Source organism: Chanodichthys erythropterus, chromosome 19 (assembly GCF_024489055.1).
Source record: "Chanodichthys erythropterus isolate Z2021 chromosome 19, ASM2448905v1, whole genome shotgun sequence".
NCBI lineage: Eukaryota > Metazoa > Chordata > Actinopteri > Cypriniformes > Xenocyprididae > Chanodichthys > Chanodichthys erythropterus.
In genome coordinates, this window is record NC_090239.1 from 4723274 (window position 1) to 4744566 (window position 21293).

Consider the following 21293-nt stretch of genomic DNA (forward strand, 5'->3'; position numbering starts at 1 on the left):
ATCATCGCGCAATCATCACAATGATAAGCAGATGATAAGCTCAATGATCTCACATGCCGTCAATGTGAATGACGACGCATCTGATATGCTTTTAATGTGTGCCATGTGTGAACAAATCTGCAAGAAAGCACACGTAATCAGAGGGATTCATTATATTCAGGCTATTTTGAATGCATGAATCTCATGAAATAATGCCCAGGTCACATTACAACTATAAAATATATGACACCCCCTTACAACCTTAGAAATGTATATAATAATATGTTAATGAAATAATTAATGGATGAAGATTATGCAAAATCAGGCTTGTACACTGTAAAAAAAATCCCAGTAAAATTTACAGTAAAAAACCGGCAGCTGTGGTTGCCAAAACTTTACCGTAAAAAATACAGTAGCAACGTAAAAACAAATCTGTTAAATTTGCGGTAAAATAACGTATTTCATTAACTGATATAATGATTTCCACAAGCTGAGGAGGACAACATTAATATATAGAAGGTACACACAGTGTCATTCACACACACACTAAACAGCATCATGGTAACATGCATGAAATTTTAAAAATGCAATAAACATTAATTTAACAACATTAGATGTAACATAAAACCCTAATGTACATAACTGATTAGAAAAAAATGAGAAAAACTGAGAAGAAACAGATTTATTTCAACGAAAATATATCAAATGTGAAGTGTCACGCAGGGAATTGTGGGAATGTCAATTTACGGTTTTTCACTGTAAATTTTACAATGAATTGTTATTTTTCACTTTCAAAAACTGTGAATTTAACAGTATTTTACCGTAAAATTACATTAAATGTACCATTAGATCTGTTACAGTTATTCACCGTATATAGTACGGAAACTTTCTGTAAACTAACTGACAGTTTTTCACCGCAGCACTGTCTTTTACTGTTAAAATCACGGTCATTTTTTACAGTGTATGTTTATGTTCAGTTATTTCACTTTAATGGCAATGAAATTACATTAAAATGAAATTATATATATATAATATAAGATATATATATTTTCAGACACCTTGGACATTTCATTCATTATTACAGTTTATTCACTATAGTTTCAAAAAAATGGTAATAAAATATGACAAGATCTCAGCATTAAACTGTGTCAGAAAAATTAAGCTTAATTGTGTCAGATAACACTTAAGCAATCTGAATAATTTCTGGTCCCAAATTTTTATCAGTTTTACTGATAGTCAACTGTATGAAGAATTTTTGGGTATAATATGTCACAATTTACTTTATTTTGCTATCCTCACTTACATAAATGAACTATAGTGTCCTGCACCCACTAGTAAAAAAAAAATATAAAAAATGATATAAAGTGTCTGAATAAATTCTTCAAAATATCTTCTTTTGTGTTCAGCAGAAGAAAGGAGTTCATACAGTTTTGGAACAACTTGAGGGTGAGTAAATGATGACAGAATTTTCATTTTTGAAAATTATTACTCCAGTTGGAGTGATGTGCGGTTGTCTTTTGTTTATTGTGTTGGAGTAATAATATGGATTCGAGTCAGTTCATAGATCTAAATATGCTGAAAATTAGTAGAAAATGAAAGTACAACTTTGTAAAATCCAGATTTTATGCATGTAGCGGGACTGTGTTTGCTTGGACTTGCTCCTTTGTTGTTTTGTTTGTGACACGGCTGTTGTCACACCACACCGGGACGAGACACACTGGCCTCAGTGTTTCCATATTTACATCTATAAAGTTTTATATAGCAGAAATAACTCGAGTCGTGGCAGTTATAACCTAACATAACTCAGCTTTTGTGAGGGGTACTCAGACATCCCACCCTAATGGTTAATATATCATTAATATGGTGTTGTATGTTCAGTGTTTCAGTGTCTGGACACAAAACACAACCTTCATAAGATCAATAAGACATCTCTGTACAGCAACAAAGTCGTTCATTTCTGAATCCAGATAGATAAATGTCACACAGCGTAAATGAACATCATCAAAAGATGATTAAGCGCCTTTTTTTCTGGGTTTTGTACTTATGAATGTGATCAGAATTCATTTTTCCGAACAGAGGATCACTCTGCTTCGTCGTACATCTTGCTCAAATTAATGCTATCCAGTCTTGTAATCACTGGGTGGGAAATCATGTTAAATGAAGAGTAAAATTAAACATTATTAGATGAATTGTAAATCGAATTGAGTATTATTTTTGGTGTCACATCATATTAGCTGAGACTTCAGGAAGCCCTGCAATAAATAAGCACATGTAGACGCTCAACCATTTGGACTTTATTTGCATGTAAATTCCAGCTAGCGGCTCACGTCTGTCTGTGTGGCTGTCGGCTGTTGCTGAGGTTGGTGTTCGTAAGGATTGGACTGAATTGGTTGATTCGGGCGTGTTACACACGATGAGCTTGACTGACTGAGCAGAAGATGCCCTTCCCCTCCTCCCTACAGTTCACAGGCATTACCATCTTAATAAGGAGGCTGATTTTGCCCCTAGGCTGAGGAAAGAGGGGTAGTGAGGCGGTAGGGCAGGTGTGCTTATGTGGGTAAAGTAGAATTGACCCCGTCCCATTAAAGAACATGGAATATAAAGGGAGTCCTGAAGTCCTACAGCACATGGATGTGCGTGTTTTTACTAAACTGGCAACTTAAAGCCAACACGACCCACCATTTACAACCCAATTCACTTGTGTTTCTGAGTAAAAAAATGGAGAATGGGACTTTTTTTTACCATTAGGAATTTATTAGCTCATTCCATTCCAAAATAGACCTGGACTTGATTATGAGTTAGCTAAAAACCTAATACAGTATGACATTATCCAATGGCTTAAAAGGTTAGTTCACCCAAAAATGAAAATTATGCCATTAATGACTCACCCTCATGTCGTTCCAAACCCGTAAGACATTCCTTCATCTTTGGAACACAGTTTAAGATATTTTAGATTTAGTCCGAGAGCTTTCTGTCCCTCCACTGAAAATGTATGTACTTTAGACTGTCCATCCATTGAAAGGTAATAAAAACATCATCAAAGTAGTCCATGTGACATCAGTGGGTTAGTTAGAATTTGTTGAAGCATCGAAAATACATTTTGGTGCAAAAATAACAAAAACTACAACTTTATTCAGCATTGTATTCTCTTCCGGAATCCTTTCCATTGAATTGATTCCATTGAATCCTTTCATCTGTCGGCGTTGGTAATACACTTTTACGTTGCTGTGGTTGTTTTTGGCGATTAGGACATCCGCGCACAGCTTGCGTCTCCCTCAGACTGTAAACGAAGCTCAGGCGCACCAAATAACACGTCAGCAGCGTCTTACATCAGCAGCGTCACTGCGGAGTCGTGAACCACACTCCGGAGCAGAAGGGGGCGGTAATGCACCAATAAGCTGGATGCAAACCGCCGTAAAACAGGAAAGAAGAAGAAGTGGAGTCATGAACGCGGATTGACAACAGACCCGGAAAAGAATACAATGCTGAATAAAGTCGTAGTTTTTCTTATTTTTGGACCAAAATGTATTTGCTTCAAAATGGCGTGGATGTCCTCATTGCCAAAAACAACCACAGTGACGTAAAAGTGCATTACCAACGCCGACAGATGAGAGGATTCAATGGAATCAATTCAATGGAAAGGATTTCAGAAGAGAAGACAATGCTGAATAAAGTCGTAGTTTTTGTTATTTTTGGACCAAAATGTATTTTCGATGCTTCAACAAATTCTAACTAACCCACTGATGACACATGGACTACTTTGATGATGTTTTTATTACCTTTCTGGACATGGACAGTAAACCGTACAAACATTTTCAATGGAGGGACAGAAAGCTCTCGGACTAAATCTAAAATATCTTAAACTGTGTTCCGAAGATGAACGGAGGTCTTACGGGTTTGGAAAAACATGAGGGTGAGTCATTAATGACATAATTTTCATTTTTGGGTGAACTAACCCTTTAAGTAGCCTAGATGACATTAGTAGAAAAGCAAATTTGTTTCAGAGGTGGATCAAGTCATTTAATGCTGAAACTAGAGGATTAGTACCTAAAAAAACAATACTTGACATGCAACAAAAAGGAAACACATGGAAATATGTATTTTATAGCATGTGATTACATCATCTAGAGGTACTCACCAATAATCAGTAATCGCAGAACCCTATTTTAATGAAAGATTACAAAGACATCTACTGTTGAAGTAAGGTAATTTTGATTGCATGTTTACTTTACAAACATATTTCATCATCACAAACATTTAATTCCAGTCCATTCTTCTAACGCCCAGTTCAGACTACACGATTTTAGCCTGATTTTGGCACAATCTGCTTGGTGTCGTGGGGATTCGTAAATGACAGTGGGCGTTGGGACACAAGATTCGATTGTTTCATCTTGTGTAGTGTGTCATATTGGACGACAACCGATGCTGCGTCTGTGACTCTTCGTGATGTCATGACAGAAAGACAAGCATGTTTATTTGTTTTATTTTTTGTCAAATTTGTGACACTGGCCAATAGGAACACAGAAGTGCCTTCGTACATGCTTTCAAACATGCCGTAACAAAAGAGAGACAATGGTATTGGTCCTGCTAAGTGGAATTTTACAATGTAGGAAATGTTCGTGGAGCTATGGCAACAATACTTCTGCCTTTATGATGTTTTCTCAAGGGACTACCTTGACAGACTAAAAAAAAGGTAAAATAAAAACAATATTTTCCTCAGTTCTCTTTGACAGTCCATACTGTCCTCTTCATGCAATCCAGATATGTGTCCACTGTCAGGTTTTCTTTCTTTTTATTTCTGATGACAAGACAGAGCAAAACAGTAACCGTTGTTTTCTCAATTGAAGCAAGCGATGAATAGTCGGGTAGCGACTATTAGTCTGTAGTAGTATGTTTCTTGTCCACGACATGACAAGATTTTAGGAGTCAAAATCGCATAATCTGACACAGTGACTATCGTAACCGACAAAAAATAAATAAATAAATAATTGTGTAGTCTGAACCCGGCATAAAATCTTCTAAACCCACGAGGGGTCTCACTCTCCACAAAAAAGGGGAGACAGCTAATTTCCCACCCTCTCTAAAAGTGATCCAGGTTTGAGAAGGACGCATTGTCATTCCTCTCTTAAGTGAATAATAGCCCTTCTCTCCTGGCGTTAGAAATTTGGGGAGTGATCGTCTAATCGCTCTGTACTGCCGGCTGATGGATCAGCGCGCTGAGCTGAGAGCTTGTCAATAGTAGCTCGGTAATTAACAGAGTGGCATGGAGCAGGAGGGAGATCAGACAGCGGGATTAGTTCTGCCAGGTTCTCCTCAGCAGTCGATACACATAGAGACGGAAACTCAAGTGCCCCAAGACTCATTAACATACCTACACCAGATAGCACCTTCAAATTAGCCCCACGATATCTCTCTTTTCTGCTGCAAGTGCGTTGCGACATCTGATCAAACAGTTTTATTAGTGGTGATTCCACGTATTAAATTTGACATGTATTGTTGGGGTTTAGGACATGAAAAATTATGTCATTATTTACTCACCCTTGCTTACATTTAGACATTTGACAGACACTTTTCTTAAAAGTGATTTCCATTGCAATTAATGTTAATACTGTAGCTCCACCCATTACCAGGTGGGTTATAACTAATTCTGAACTGGATAACTCGGCCATAGAAAGTGTGTAAAACAGACTTGAAGCATTAATGCACAGCTAGCCGTGGATTATCCCGCTTATACCATGGTCATACTGTAAACTCAAATCTCAAATCTGATTGGTTGATTGAGATGATGTTCCAGGATCAACAAAGATGTTGATCCAGGAACACGTTACACTTGGTGAAATCACATACCCCAAGGATGTCAACGGACACACCTGATGACGAAAATTGCTTCACGTGGGCCGAAGTATACTTTGGGCTTAAATCTCAACAATAATAACACATAACTTCTAAAACTGTTTCACACATTTATCCATCCAAACATGCACAGGGAAAGGAAAGACTAGTCTGTTTCATTTTTTTAATCATATTTCTTAAGCACTTTCTTTGAGGTGACCATGTAAAAATGGCACACTAACAGAACAAAGTTTAATGGAACTTCCACAATATCCGTTTGGCTCATATATCGCATTTGTTGCCAAATGATCAAACATCATGGTGGAACTTTTGACAGTCGGGCCTGAGAGCTTCATAAATACGAGAGAATGAGAGTGAAACGGCTCTGGCCCCCGATCGCTGACAGTCAGCTCATTAGAGCAGAACTCAGTGCTGGACAGTTTGAACTCTGCTTAAAACACACTGAAACAGCCATTCACCATTCAGCCTGCCGCTCTTACAGCTAACAGCTCGACCCAGCAGGCGTCTGCGCTTTTACAACATCGCCATTATGAAGTGGAACAGGTCAGTACGTGAACGGGTGAGAAGCTGCTTTCAGCGCCGCTGCATATTACATGCTTAACCTATCATACACAATTACTGTTTAGAAAGGGGCTGCTTGACCTTTAACAAGAGAATGAGAGCTTACACGCTCGCACGGGCCAGTCGTGACAACTTTAACAGAGTACAGCGCAGGACGTTGTGAGTCAGGTTCAGCCTAAACGAGCCAGGTGGAGGGAATCACGACGCCGCTGCTTTTAATAACGGGGCTTTCCTGTTTCTGACTGTACGGTGTGTGAGGAAGTCTGAACAGACGTGAATGTTAAACTTATACGACTGGTAGCGACACAATGCATCAAAATGAAGCTTAAATTTGAAGGGAAATTTATAGATCGAGACCTGCAAAACTGCAGGGACGTTAAAAGAGTCCATTGATGATGTTCATATGGACGGCGTTAAGGCCCAAATTAAATCATGATTGGACTTTTGTGGTTTTTAGTTCAATGAAAAGTTATTTGGGGAACCAAAAATAGGCTATACGTTACATTAAAATACAGTATGTGAGCACGGATTAGAGGAGAAAACAGATGTAAAGTGCCAACAGTTAGCGTGTTACGTCATCTAGCGACATTTAGCTACTTTTTGAGCTGGCTTTAGCTACGTTTCATTGAAAATAGTGGGCAACACTGATTGTAAGAATCACTTTCAGAGCAATTTTTTTTCCAGCTGATGAATGATAAAAAACATTGGTAGCCAATCAGATTCTATCCAACTTCAAAGAGCTTGAGTATTTAAAGTGGCAGGTGACAAAACTGCAGAATAAACAGAACATTATCATGAGGTGTTGATACTATTATTGTTCTTGGTGTGAACGGTACTTGAAGAGCCCCTGAGGTGAACATCAAGTTTTTTGTTGTTTATATGTCTATGTGGTGTTTTTAATATGCTTTAAGACAAACCATGTGCCTTTCTCCCCTAACTTTCTATGATGTTCAAAGTGTTTCTAAGGACTCTGATTTTTAGAAGGCAGCTGTCTGAACATGGTTTGTGTAACATTAGCAGACACATTACTAGCTGTTTGATAAAGTAGTCAAGGCCAAAGCTAATTATATCAATTACCGTTACGTGTTTGATGTTGTAGAGAGTGATACACAAAACACTTGTATACTTGTAGATGACCCTGTATAATTTGTTCTTCCTCTTCTTCTTCTGAATCAGTTTCTGGTTAAACATATATGGCTGAATTAAATGGATATTTCCACTTGCCATTGTGAAGCATTTACTACAGTTGAGCGAGGTAGTCTGAGCTGGTGTGATTGAAAGGAGGCGGGGACTAATTTGCATATTCATGGTTCTGCATACTAAATGAAGCAAGGGTGTAGCATTCCATTCAAGCTATTTGACGTCACATTGATCAGGCCCCGCCCATGACAGCTGACTGTCAGTCCTGCATTACCATAGTTTGTACGGTTTATACGCTGTCTGCTTATTTTCTCAGCTGTAGTGACAACAATGTCTAGTATGTAATTGAGATGTTTTGTTGGTGGATGTAAGAGTGAACATAACAGTCTTCATTTACTGACATCTGAGCCGCTAAACGCAGTAAATTAGTTTTATTTTTGAAGGGAATGCGCCACAGATCTAATATACACATACGATTTCTGTAACATTGCCTGCTATTTACGTTCACAGACATAACTGACTGTGTTTATGGGAACTGTGTGTGTTTTTGACAGTATCTTGTGTGTATTTGACCTTTAAACAACAAAATGTGAAAGAGAAGTTACTCAGAGACTTGACATCTGACAGCCTGTGTGCGTGTGCTTCAGATGAGTGCGCTCAGAAAATGATCCATTGGAAGTTTAAACTGATATAGCTTTAAAACACATGGAAATAATAAACTTTAATGATGAAAGAAGAACTATGCTATCCGTGTGGGTGATCGCGATATAGATGATAGCCAAAACTAAGCAGATGTCTTGTTAATATTTGACAGAGAATAGAGGCAGGAACTGTGATTGTAGAGAGGGGGCGGGGCACTGCAGCTCATTTGCATTTAAAGGCACATGCACAAAAACAGCCTGTTCTTGACTGTAGTCAGAAATGGGTATTTACAACATGGATTTATTTATGATCTGTGAGGTATTTTGAGCTGAAACTTCACAGACACATTCTGGGGACACATGAGATTTAAATTACATCTTGTAATAATGGGCATAATAGGTGCCCTTTACGTGCCAACATTATTGACAGAGGGACTTTAAATCTTAACTGTACAACTCATAAAATGCAATATTACAGCAAAATGTAAACCTTCAGCCACCTGTGAATATCCCACTAAAACTGTTTTTCACATTTTTGTAGTCCTAGCAAGAAATCAGCTCAAACTCACTCTGATTTGACCATAGCTGCAAAGCATGCTGGTCAATTGAATGTGACCTACCAGCGTCAGTTGCGTCGCATCTCCGTCATTCACAAATCCTCTCCCGTGGCCTCATGGGATAGTTAAGTGTCCATCATATGCACACTTCATAATCTCACTGGAAGAAGTAGGTCACAACTTCTTGTTTCAAAAGGAAATATGTCAACACAAAAAAGAAAACATCTCATCACGTCTTTCCGTGCGGCCTATCTAAATGTGTGAAACATTGAATAGCACGGATGTAAAATCATTCATTTCGATAACACCTGTGAAGTGAGAAATTATTCATTCTTTTAATTCAGTCTGAACCTCATTAACTGATAATGAACGCACATACAAAGCAGGACAATATCACAGCAATGGCTTACAGTTGTCTGAACTTATCCAGAACAAGCACGTTAGTGCTCCTTATTCCTTTAATGATACACACATGTACTTTAGATTGATTTGACTCCACAAAGAAAAAAAAAAAAAAAAATCATGCCGAATTTTGATTGCTTCACTTGAAACAATGAGAGAACATGCAAACACTCAGTGGAGCTAAACGCTTAGCGTCTGCATGTTTAACAGTCTGGGACGACTTTGTAATTGGCTCATTTTAGATATCAGACCCCCATGTAATAAAAGGGCCTGAGATTCATGGATGAATAGTAACATTTGTCCTGAGGGCAGTTGGTTTTAATTCCCATTTGGGAATGTCAGTGGGTCATAATAACAACGCATACATATGTAAACATGCTAAAAAAACAAAAAACAAAACAATGAATATCAATAAATATCAGCAATGAGATATGTTGCCCAAGTGCTGCTTTTATCTTCATTTAGATTATTAATTTTTAAGAAAATGTAATGAAATAATGCCAGTATGGATAAAGAAATTATGATAAGTGTAGAAACAAAATTACTTGAAGCATGAGGATAAACTGATTTCTTCTGATGTCTCTTTCTTGCATTGTCATTGTTATTATATAGCTTTATTTATATCTTAATATAACAGTAACTCGAATAAAGATGAGAATTTGTAATCATTTGGTTTAAGTGGGTAGTATGATTTTTATTTTTTATATATTTTTCATGTTATTATGAAAAATTCCGGAATTTTCTTCAATTTTTTTTTCCTGTCTAATTTAGATTTTTTTTTTTTTTTTTAAATGTCAATTTGTGTCAACTTAGTGACATCATCATCCATCCAGGAAGTGACATCACTTTAGAGGAAGAACACCTGCACACTGCAGTAAGTATTAGCGATAAACTGAATGAATTCTGTGATATTTTGTGATGTTAGTTGGTTTGTCTTACTCTAGAACTTTGCATCTGGTTGGATACAAATGCAGACATCACTGTGCTGATAAATTTATGTGTAAATAGATGTTTTGAAATGGTTGAATGGTCGAACTTTGAATGGTTGCACACTCTCAATAACTTCCATTCTGTTATGGAAAAAAATGTAATTTTAAGTAATAAAATGTAAGTGAGTTTGATCAGAGCATATTGTGTTCATAAGTCTACTTTACTCTTTTTTTTTTTTTTTTGTGTATATATATATATATATATATATATATATATATATATATATATATATATATATATATATATATATATATGTTTCCTTAATTTATTTTTATTTTAAATTTATTTTTAAATTATTATTTAAGTGGCAGTGTTCATCGTAGTGCACGAGAGACTTGACCCGCCTAATGCTTCCGTTAGGGCAGGCCAAGCGAAGCCATTACCCGTTGCTTCAGACATACAATATTCAGGAATACTTAATATCTGTCAAGAGTCTGTGATAATATTATTATTGCTCTAAAAACATTAGTCCACAGTGAATTTGCTGCATTATTAGTTCGACTGAGCTGAAAATGTGGAATCGTCCCCGTTTCAGAGGCTGGATGGTTTCACCCAATCTGAATAAATAAATGATGTCTCTTTTCTAATGGACATGCCTACTTAAACATCGCATCCATTATTAATCCAACAGAATCTCTGACAGATGAGCTACAATAATGTCCCTACCCGTTCGGCCCGTTATCGACTACGGCGCGCAGATAAACGAGCTTTACCTTTTCGAAACCGAACGAAAGCCCCTCAGATGAGTGCACCACTAAGCCTGATTTAATGGGCAGTTTTTTAAGGGAAGAACTGCTGACCAGAAATGTTCAATATTCCACCCTCTGCTCCTGTATACTCACCTTACCCTGAGCCCGGCTGAAATGTGGCTTTAATTAGCGAGAAAAAGTCCTATCAAAGCTAGTTTGGCATTAAATATTCAGCTTTCTTTTCCGAGTAGATCAAGAGGGCTTAAACAGAAGCTATTCTTGACTTTAAATAGCCTTAAAAAATACGTGTGAGATCTGTGGGGATAAAATTGCACCTTGTTAGGTTATAACCTAACTCTCTATTTGCCTTCGCCGAGCTTTTTAATGGGCCTATCCGTGGCGGAGGAGGGCTTCCGCACACAGATACGCTATTAGCCTTGTCACTCGTTTAATAATGACGGTTTATGAGCCATCTCCTTTACATATTTACTGTCCTTACCCACACAGACTAGCATATGGCCATTTACAATGTCCTGCATTGCTCCGTTGGGGATTCCTGGACGTGGCTCCATTTGGTTATATACAAAACTCCTCCCTCCAGGGACGGCATTAGGCATGACCTTTCACCTCTCCAAATACCCTGTGGTTTATGTGCTCTAATAACATGTGGCAAATATTTACCAGCCCGTGTTTTGATATATTGGAGCACCGCTGTGAATATTAGAAGATATTTTCTGCTCAATCGGGTTCCGATGTCAAGGTAGACGCGCACCCTGGAGAAAATACAGTGCGATGCACAATACGCTGCCTGTTCCCTCTCTCTCTCTCTCTCTTTTCAGAGCCACTGAGCCAAGCTGGCTTACATAATCAGAGTGAATGGAGGCAGATTAGTGAGCATGCACATACATTTGAAAAGTTGCATGTCCCCAGCGCGCGTCGGCTGTACAGGCCGCTGTTATTGGGTACTCACCAGAGGCTGCGGCTCTTTAGGAGGACAACAGGGTGTGTGAACACTTCAAACTGTAGATTTAAGGCTGTAAATGGATTATTTCTTGGATATTAACCACCCCGAATAGACAGATGGCTTCCAGGAGCCTTTCAAAGCCAAACACACACACACACACACACACACACACAAACGCATAGGCGCCCACCAAGATACCTGAGTCTTTTAATCCTCTGTGAAAAAGACGTCTACAGCAGTGCTTCTCAACCGGTCACACCAGACTCAAAAATGGGTCGCTGGTTTGTTCTCATAGGGTCATAGGGTGTTGCCATATTTAGGATAGCAAAAAATAAATATTGCATTTGTTAATATTTTATATATTTGATGGTTTAATCAAATTAGTTGGTTCATTCCCTCCAGACGTCATTTTTGGAATGTGGTGAGTTTTGTGATGAGTAAAAGTTCAAATGTCACAGCAGTAATATGAAATCAAACAGACTTACATCTGCTTAGATCATTGAGAAGGAAAATAACCATTTTTCATATCTTTAGAATTTCCTAGATGTCTCTCTTGATCACTTCACCTCTGTGATAAAGTGTTCAGAAACTAGACATCAGTCATTGCAAAGACCGCTGCGATATGCCGTATTTCATATGCAGATGCGCAAAACCTTCAAATTAGACCTTCACGGGAAAGTACCATACATTATAACTGTTAATTGCACCGCTGCTAAATTATAGAAACGCCAGCATATGCCATATGTAAGCCTAACTAAACTCGCCAAGTATATTCCGACTTTCACACTTCTAATTGGCTGCTTCCTTGAAATCTTCCCAGACATGTGGAGCATGGGCCTTTTTAAAATGATTAAAAGACTTTCCTCTGTATATTTTACATGGGAATATTCCTTTTTTGATGAGGACTAATTGAGTAGAGTGAACGGGGAATGTAATTCCATTTTTATGTGTTGGCACTTCCTGAAGTGAAGCAAGGCGCTATGGATGTCTCACCTGATAGATACAGCAACTTGATGATTTTATCCTACAGAAATTAAGGGCAATCAAAGGTTGTAATGCGATAGTCAAATGCTTTGTTTAGTTGCTTGCACTTCTAATCTAAAGAAATTACAGAACACTAATTTCATGGACAGTCCCTCTGGAGCAACCAGGGGTTAAGTGTCTTCCTCAAGAGCGCAATGGTAATAGAGCCGGTTAGTAATTCTCCATTGCAGGGTCACTTCTTGTTGGGATTGAACCTGTAACCTTTGTGTGTGGGCAGTGCTGTTCCTTACCATGTTGTTTGATGTGGTTTAGTAACGTTAATAGCATTTAATTAGCTAACTGATGTGCAGTGGCTACAAAACGTTTTTGGACACTAAGTGTAAGACAATGTCTCAATGTCATTGCTTTAGATAAAATGTCAAACTAAGTGGCATTTATTTCAAATAAGCATACATAGCAGAAGCATGCTGCTTAAGCAAAACATTTAATAAAAAAGAGATTATTAAGTTTAAATGTTATTAGTTTAATTCAGTTAAGTGAAATTATTGGACCAATTTCAATGGTCCACTTTAGACATTAAAACTATAAGTAACTTTGCAACTACATGTCAACTAGCAGTCATTATAGTATTATTAGACTGTCTACTTAATATCTGCTAACACTTTATTTTGATGCTCCCCAACAGAAATACTGACTATAAGTAACTTTCCAACTACATATATCAACTTATTCTACTAACCCAAACCCTAATGCTTAACCCTAACCTAACAGTCCACTTATACTCTAATGAGAGTTAGTTGACATGTAGTTGCAAAGTTACTTATGGTTAGTAGAATGTCTAAAGTGGACCACCAAAATAAAGTGTAACCTTAGTTCTGAGCATCATTTGTTTGCACATTCCACTTGGTTTCATGTTTATCTAATGCAATGACATGCCTGCGTTTTTACGTGTGTCTTACATGTGCGAATACTTTTTGGGCCCAATGTAGACTATTCTCTTATATAAAGGTTCTTTATTGGCATTGATGTTTCTATGAAGAACCTTTAACATCCATGTAACCTTTCAAGTGTACAAAAGGTATTTTAGACTATTATGTTCTTCACACTAAGAAAATAAGTTACTTTAAGAACTGTTCACTGAAAGGTTCTTTTGGGAACTAAAAATGGTTCTTCTATGGCATCACTGTGAAAACCATTAGCCTTTTGGAACTTTTATTTTGTAATGGTGTTTCTGTAACACTTTACTGTAAGTTTTTATTTGTTAAGAATACTTCATTAGTTAAAATGAACTAAGAATGAACAATACTTCTACAGAATTTATGATAACACTTTACAATAAGGTTTTGTTTGTTAACATTATTAGCTACATTAGTTGACATGAATTAACAATGAAATTAAAATATTCTAACAGATGTATTGCTCATTGCTGGTTAATGTTTGTTAATGTATTAACCAACAGTGTTGGGGAAAGTTACTTTTAAAAGTAATGCATTACAATATTGCGTTATTCCCTAAAAAAGTAACTATTTGCAGTACTTATTTACTTTTTTGAAAAGTAATGTGTTATTTCACTTTTGCGTTACTTTTTCTCACCTGGGCTGGGCTTGCTTGTTTGTTTTCCAATAACAACAAAAAAAAAGTTCTATTTTTGGCAAATGTTAAGGCCCTTTCACACCAAGATTGAAATGAATAAGCCTAAGGCTGATGGAAATGCATATTTACTCCTGTACAGTAGAGGGCGCTGCTCAAACAAACCTTTCAGCTGTGCTGCCATTCTGGATTACAGAAGAATATAGGAGGAGGTTCAACACTCTTCTAAATCTAATCGAAAGTAATTTTTGCTTATTCGTATGGTTGAATTGGTTGAATTTAGTCTAGAACTACAACAACCATCATGTTCACACACAGCGCACACAACACTTCTGCACTTTATTTCTCTCAACATGGCGACAGGAGAGCTGTCAGTCAGTAAATGTGAAAAAGTAACTTAGATATTTTGTTGTAAATTGATTTGTTGTAAATTTGTTGTTACTTTACTAGTTACTTGAAAAAGTAATCTGATTACATAACTTAAATTACTTGTGATGTGTTACCCCCCAACACAGTTAACCTGGTAAAGTGTATTAACAATGTTAATCACAGCATTTACCAATATCAAAAGTTTCACATCATGTCAAAACATTTCATATTAAAGGTTGCGTTAACATTAATAAACGCTGTAAAAAATATATTGCTCATTGTTATTTAATGCATTAACTAATGTTAACAAATAAGACCTTATTGTAAAGTGTTACTGGCGTTTCAATTACATTTAATTTCAGTGTATTATCTTGGGTCTTGTAGTGTTTGTGTGCCAATGATATGAATATAGTATGCTACAGTACACATAAAGCTGCGATATTGTGCTTTTGTGCAACCTTTTTCACAGGAGTTAAAATCCGTCCAGATGGCTTTACTGCTGTAGTTAAGTTTCCCCAGTTCTTCCAATGGGGAGGCCCGATAAGTAAATGTTCTCCATGCGTTTGTCACATGATTAACCTACATGCGAAGCTAACAACGGCATGATGTGACTCCCCGTTCATCTGCATGTCCTCCCCACTCACTGCCTACTTAACTTGCAAATTCTTCTGAACTGTAACCTACTGTCTTATGGCCGTTGATTCTACACGTCCCTGTAGATGGGCTGTCATCAGAGAAGAGTGTGCGTGTAAGCAGCCCGCCGCTGCGGCTCCACACGCCACGTAATTGTGCGAGGAACTGTTAGGAATTTGAAGGGAGTTGTGACTCTGACTGGTGATGCATTTCCTGTCCTCCCACTTTCTCATTTTTCACCACATAGAGAAGCAAAATGACATGTACGAGATTCACACATTATCTGATCAGGGAGATGGAAACACTGCTGTGAACAATTTTGCATACTATTGAACAAACTATTGAAACACAAAATCCTATGTTTTTTTGTTTGTTTTGTTTTTGTTTTTTACTAACCAACAGGTTAAACAGGCAGTGTTATCTGCAGTGTTAGTTTGTTGCGCCATATGTATTTACATACTGTAAAGTGAAGTCACTCTTTTCAGTGCCATCCCACCTCCTTTTTAGCTGGATGTAAATTATTAGGCTTATACACTGTTAAAAACTATGAAAGTTTGTTTCTGCCATGGAATAAAATAATGTTTTATTTTTATGCAACTTTTTATCTCAGAACTGCAAGTTTGCAATTCTGACTTTTTTTCTCATAATTTGCTTGATTACATCTCACAATTCTGACTTTTTTCTTGCAATTGCAAGCATATATCTCGCAATTCTGACTTTTTTTTCAGAATTGCGAGATATAATCTCGCAATTGCGATTTATAAAGTCCAATTCTAAGGTTCTTGCAATACACAATTGTTTATATCTTGAAATTCTGAGGGAAAATGTCTATTGCGAGTTTATATCGCACAATTATGAGAAAAATATTAGAATTGCAAGTTTATATCACGCAATTCTGAAAAAAAAAAAAAATCAGAATTGCAAGTTTATATCACGCACTTCTGAGGAAAAAAGTCAGAATTGTAAGATAAAAAGTCGCAATTTGCTTTTTTAATTTTTTTATTCAGTGGCAGAAACAAGCTTCCATAATACAATTTGTTGAGTCAACTTAAAAAACGTAGTTATGCCGCTACTTTAACATTTTTATATTAACTTAGTTGGTTATGTTGAATTAACTTAACTCAAGATTGGAGTCAGCATTTAAAAAAGGTTAAACTAATGGATTTTACCTAGTTGGCTTAAGTATTATTTTTTAGTCAAGTTAACAAATGTTTTGTTGTGAAACCATGTCAAATGGAAAAAGGTTTGGGTAACATTTTACAATAAAGTCCCATTAGTTGACTTTAGTTAATGCATTGACTTCCAATGAGCAATAGATTTGTTAATTTGTTCATGTTTGTTAACATTAGTAAAAATACTGATTGAACTAACAATTGTTCATTGTTCATGTTAGCTCAGGTCCAATACATAATGTTAACAAATACAACTTTTTTTTTGTAACTGTGGAAATGAACATTAACAAAAATGAAAAATGCTTTAAAATTATTTTTCATTGTTTATGTGAACTAACAAGGTTAACTGATGTTAACCAATGGAAATGATAACACTTTATTTTAGGGTCTTTTAACTAGTTGCATGCATATTACTAGGATATTGGCTGTTTATTAGTACTTATTAAGCACAATTAATGCCTTAACTATCAATAAGCAGTAAATTTATTGAGGGAAAAGTCATAACTAATAGTGAATATGTGTTCCCCATACTAAAGTGTTAGCATGGAACCTGTATTTGTGGTGTTACCAATATTTGTTATTTTTTAGCTTTTTATGGATTGCACTTTCTAACAAAATAAGCTGTTTGCCTTAAAGGGCACCTATTATGCCCCTTTTTACAAGATGTAATATTGGTCTTGGGTGTCCCCAGAATGTATTTGTAAAGTTTCAGCACAAAATACCCCACAGTTAATTTTTCGTCTCTGAATGGTTATTTGATACATTTATGTACTTATAGAGTTTTAATCGTGTCCCCTTTGCAATTATGGATGTGCAACACACACACACACTGTGATAACGTTCGTGCAATTTTTTGAAACTACAAACACAAATACTGTGATAACGTTTGCTAAGTACGTTAGTTACACACTATACAAACAAGGTTTAAATTATATACACAGACATTCTACGACGACGACAACAACTTTAGACGCATTTGTTATTGAATTGGCTGACATCGACTGAAATGACTATTTGCTCAAAAAACATTAAATACACTTACTTCTTCCGGAGGTGACGTTGGATCGCGAACAGTAGGCAACGATACACACTTGAGGATTAACTTTGAAAGCAAGACCTGCTTTGAATTGACCCTCGTTCTCAAAACAAGTCAAGTCAAAAAATGATTCGCGCAAACATAAACGTATTTTGGAATTTTGAGTGGCGCCTTTCCTTCTTAAATAAAATCCATCCACTGCGTTTTCAGTGGCTCTGATGTCGGAAGTAAGTGAAAACTACTATGTTCATTATTACATCCCACAACAGAACACTTATTTTTCTTAGGAAACATTACCGGCTGTCGTTGAAACAATGGAGGATGGTTGACAGATCACCGACGGCGGGGTCTATGCCAAAACCAGATTGTCAATCAAACCACGTGGGTGGGGCTTAGCGCAATTCTACGTCACAGTGAGAGCAATCTTAGAACAGGGCGTTCTGAGAACCACTGGGTGGATTTTTCTCATTCTAGGGTGGTTTTGCTCACACATTGCCAACACACATTTACGGTCAAACACCATGTAAAAGTGAATTTTGCATAATAGGTGCCCTTTAAATCAAGTGGTAAGTGAAGTGAGATGTTTGTGCTCATTTTCCTTTTGCAGATCATGGCAACAGTAATTCATCAAATGGTAGTATCCAGACGTGCATTGTTGTCACTTTTATTTTGGTATTTTAATTAACATTTAGATGCAACCTGGCATTCAAAACCGGTCTGCAAGAAACATGTCGTTTATGGGCATGTTTGCGCTTTTAGCTGCATGGCATAAATTTTTGAAGTGAATTCAGCTCACTTTGTCTGTGTGAAGTAGAGTGTCACTCACTATTTGAAACTCTATAAATAGTAAATGAACAGAAGTACTGAAAAAAATCACACAAATGTGCTGCTTAATCATGTTTAAAAAGGCTACTGAATTCTGACAGGCACGATGCTTTTTTTTTTCCTTGTTTAACACTTTCACTGTTCACACTAAGTGCTGGCGTAAAAGAGTTTCAACTATTTTCAAATATAATTGCAATTAAGGGGTGTTCACAGCAGAACCTTGCAGTATTTAACCTTGAAAAGACTTCCTCCACAATAATCAGCTTTTTAACAGCTAATGACTCCGATGTAAGTTCACACTGTGCAGGCAGGGCTGTGAACAGTCCTGTTCATTAGAGATGTTAACCACTTGGGCTCCATCTATAAGGACTTAATAAGACCAGTGCTCAGGTTACAGACATTTAGGTGTCAGATTACATGTAGCTCTTGTTATCACATTTGATCTACATGGCAGACCTGTCACAATTAGTTCTGTCTGTGATTGTATCTATTGTCCTTTAATTAAACTGTAATTTTACCATTAACCAAACATATTTACTTTGTCAATGCATGTCTTATTGTGTAAAATTCATCTGAACTAGTTATTCCTAATCTTTCAACATAGTGACTACTTTTCATAATCCAATCAATTGCAGATGGACAGAATCAGTCGTTGTTGTTTTATCTCTCTCTCTTTCTCTCATTGAATATCCTGTTTCACTCTGGAAGTAAAATGAGTTGCGAATGTCTTTTCATGTTGACTTTAACAGTATATTTTAGCACAAAATGTTATTATTTGCTCACGTTGTTCCAAACAAATGGCATTTGGTGTCAGTGGCATCAATCATGGCACATGACACTGTTTTATTCCAGACATGAATGATATTTCAGAGTTTTCACAGACGGGAAGATTAAAGGTCTTTGCACAATGAGTCCAAAATTTTTGTATGCAGTTTTTCGTATTCATCATCCTAAAAATTTGTCACGCACAGAAACCTTGCACATCGAGTCGGATGCTTATTAATTAATCCATTGCAAAAAATTTGCAAAATAATACAAAATGGAGTCTTCAAGCAGTAAATATTGGGTCCATCCAATTCTGAGATTGCATAGAGAGGAAGGAGTTCCACCTCCTTTTCAAGGAGATGCGGGATTATCCCGAGCGATTCAAAGTTTACTTCAGGATGTCAGTGGCTCAGTTTGATGCTTTGCTAGTGATACTGGAGCCACATATTAAAAAGAAGACCACCGATATATATGTATTGCACTGTATACAGTGCTTTACGCTGTGAGACGAAGTGGATCGACTTGTCAGACGCCATTCTGGATTTTGCCGTTCACTCTGAATTGTCAAAACACCTCTCAAAATACTTACTTGCGAAAAACGCAGAAAACTGAACCTGATCCGAATTTTTTTATGATGTACAAAAGTTTCATGAGGTCGTATTGATTTTTTTAACATGCGAAAATGTCGGACTCAGTGTGCAAAGACCTTAACAGTGAATAACATCTTAATATGGCTATATGTAGAATTCAGAAACCCTTGTTATTAGCGACACTGCTGGCTGTTAAGTGAACTGCAACCAGCAACACTCATGCACACGAACGCACAAGAGACTGAACGTGATTCAATGCCCCGATATACTCACGGTGAAGTTCTTTCTCGTTCTTCGCTTACAAGTAAAAAGAAGTTGGAAATACCTTTGCAGCGAAATACTGTTAACGAACATCCAGACGTTGTCCGTGCTGCTGAAAGTGACGTTTAGATGAATATGTAAATATGTGCTGCATGCTTTCCTCTCAGTAACAAAATAAAAACACACCAATGACGGCGGCGAGAAAACAGCTGTCAAGAAAGCATCTGATCATAGCGATGTGGATATGATTGCACTAGCTCTGCAATTCATGTCGACAGACATTACACTCATGATAGTTTGTTTATAAAGTATATTTGAGACTATATAGATCTGGCTATGTGAGATCCCTTTTCTTTGCATGACACATTGACATTACAGTACAGAATGGCTCTTTCGACATTATCCTGAACATTGTATAAGCATTCGTTTCATGTGTCATTGAACGGAAGAAAGGTTTACGGGAACGCGTGTAAACGTCACATCCTTTGGATTTTACAAGATTCCTTCACATAACGATCAGTCTACAGGCTTTCATAGACAACCTAAGAAGTTTCGTTACAAGCTGTTCACACACTGACATAAAAAAGCGATTAATACATGAAAATTCTTACATATAGCCAGCAAAGCTGCATGACTTCAGAAGACTTGGAATATAGCGTAAACTACTTTTATGTTGCTTTTATGTTGTTTTTTTGTTCTTTCAGAAGGCCAAAGTGTGTTATCCAGTATAGCTGACACAAACTCAACAAAAGCCCTCATTATATCTTGACCCCAAAAGGAGTCTCTTCAGAACAACACAATGCTCAGATTTACACGTACATATAAAGTGATTTTGCATGAATTCAAGTTAAGATGTGCATAGCGAGTCTTAAGCAATTACGGGCTAATTGTTCTCCCTAATTGCCTTCGGAGGACTACAGAATTCCATAGAACGTTCCAGACACAATGTTATGACAGCTCCGATCGTACATGCCGAGAGTTTGGAGTGTTCTTGTGTGCTGCTTTTTAATCTGAGGCCGGCAGATGAGAGGCTCAGTAATTGCTATATATTGCTCTTTGTTTCAAGGACCTTTGATGATCCCAAAGCCATGCCTTTATCAGAAGACAAAGTAATTAGAAGGGAAAATGAAGGGAGGGAGGAGGTGGGGGAGGACGGGGTCTCGTCTTCTGATTAGCAGACTTCTCACCCTCCACGTACACTCTGATTATTTTTATAGACTCTTTGCCTGTCGCTGTAGGTTTGCAGTGCAAATGAAGATTCAAATGTGCAGTCAGCATGTTGTTGTGTTTGC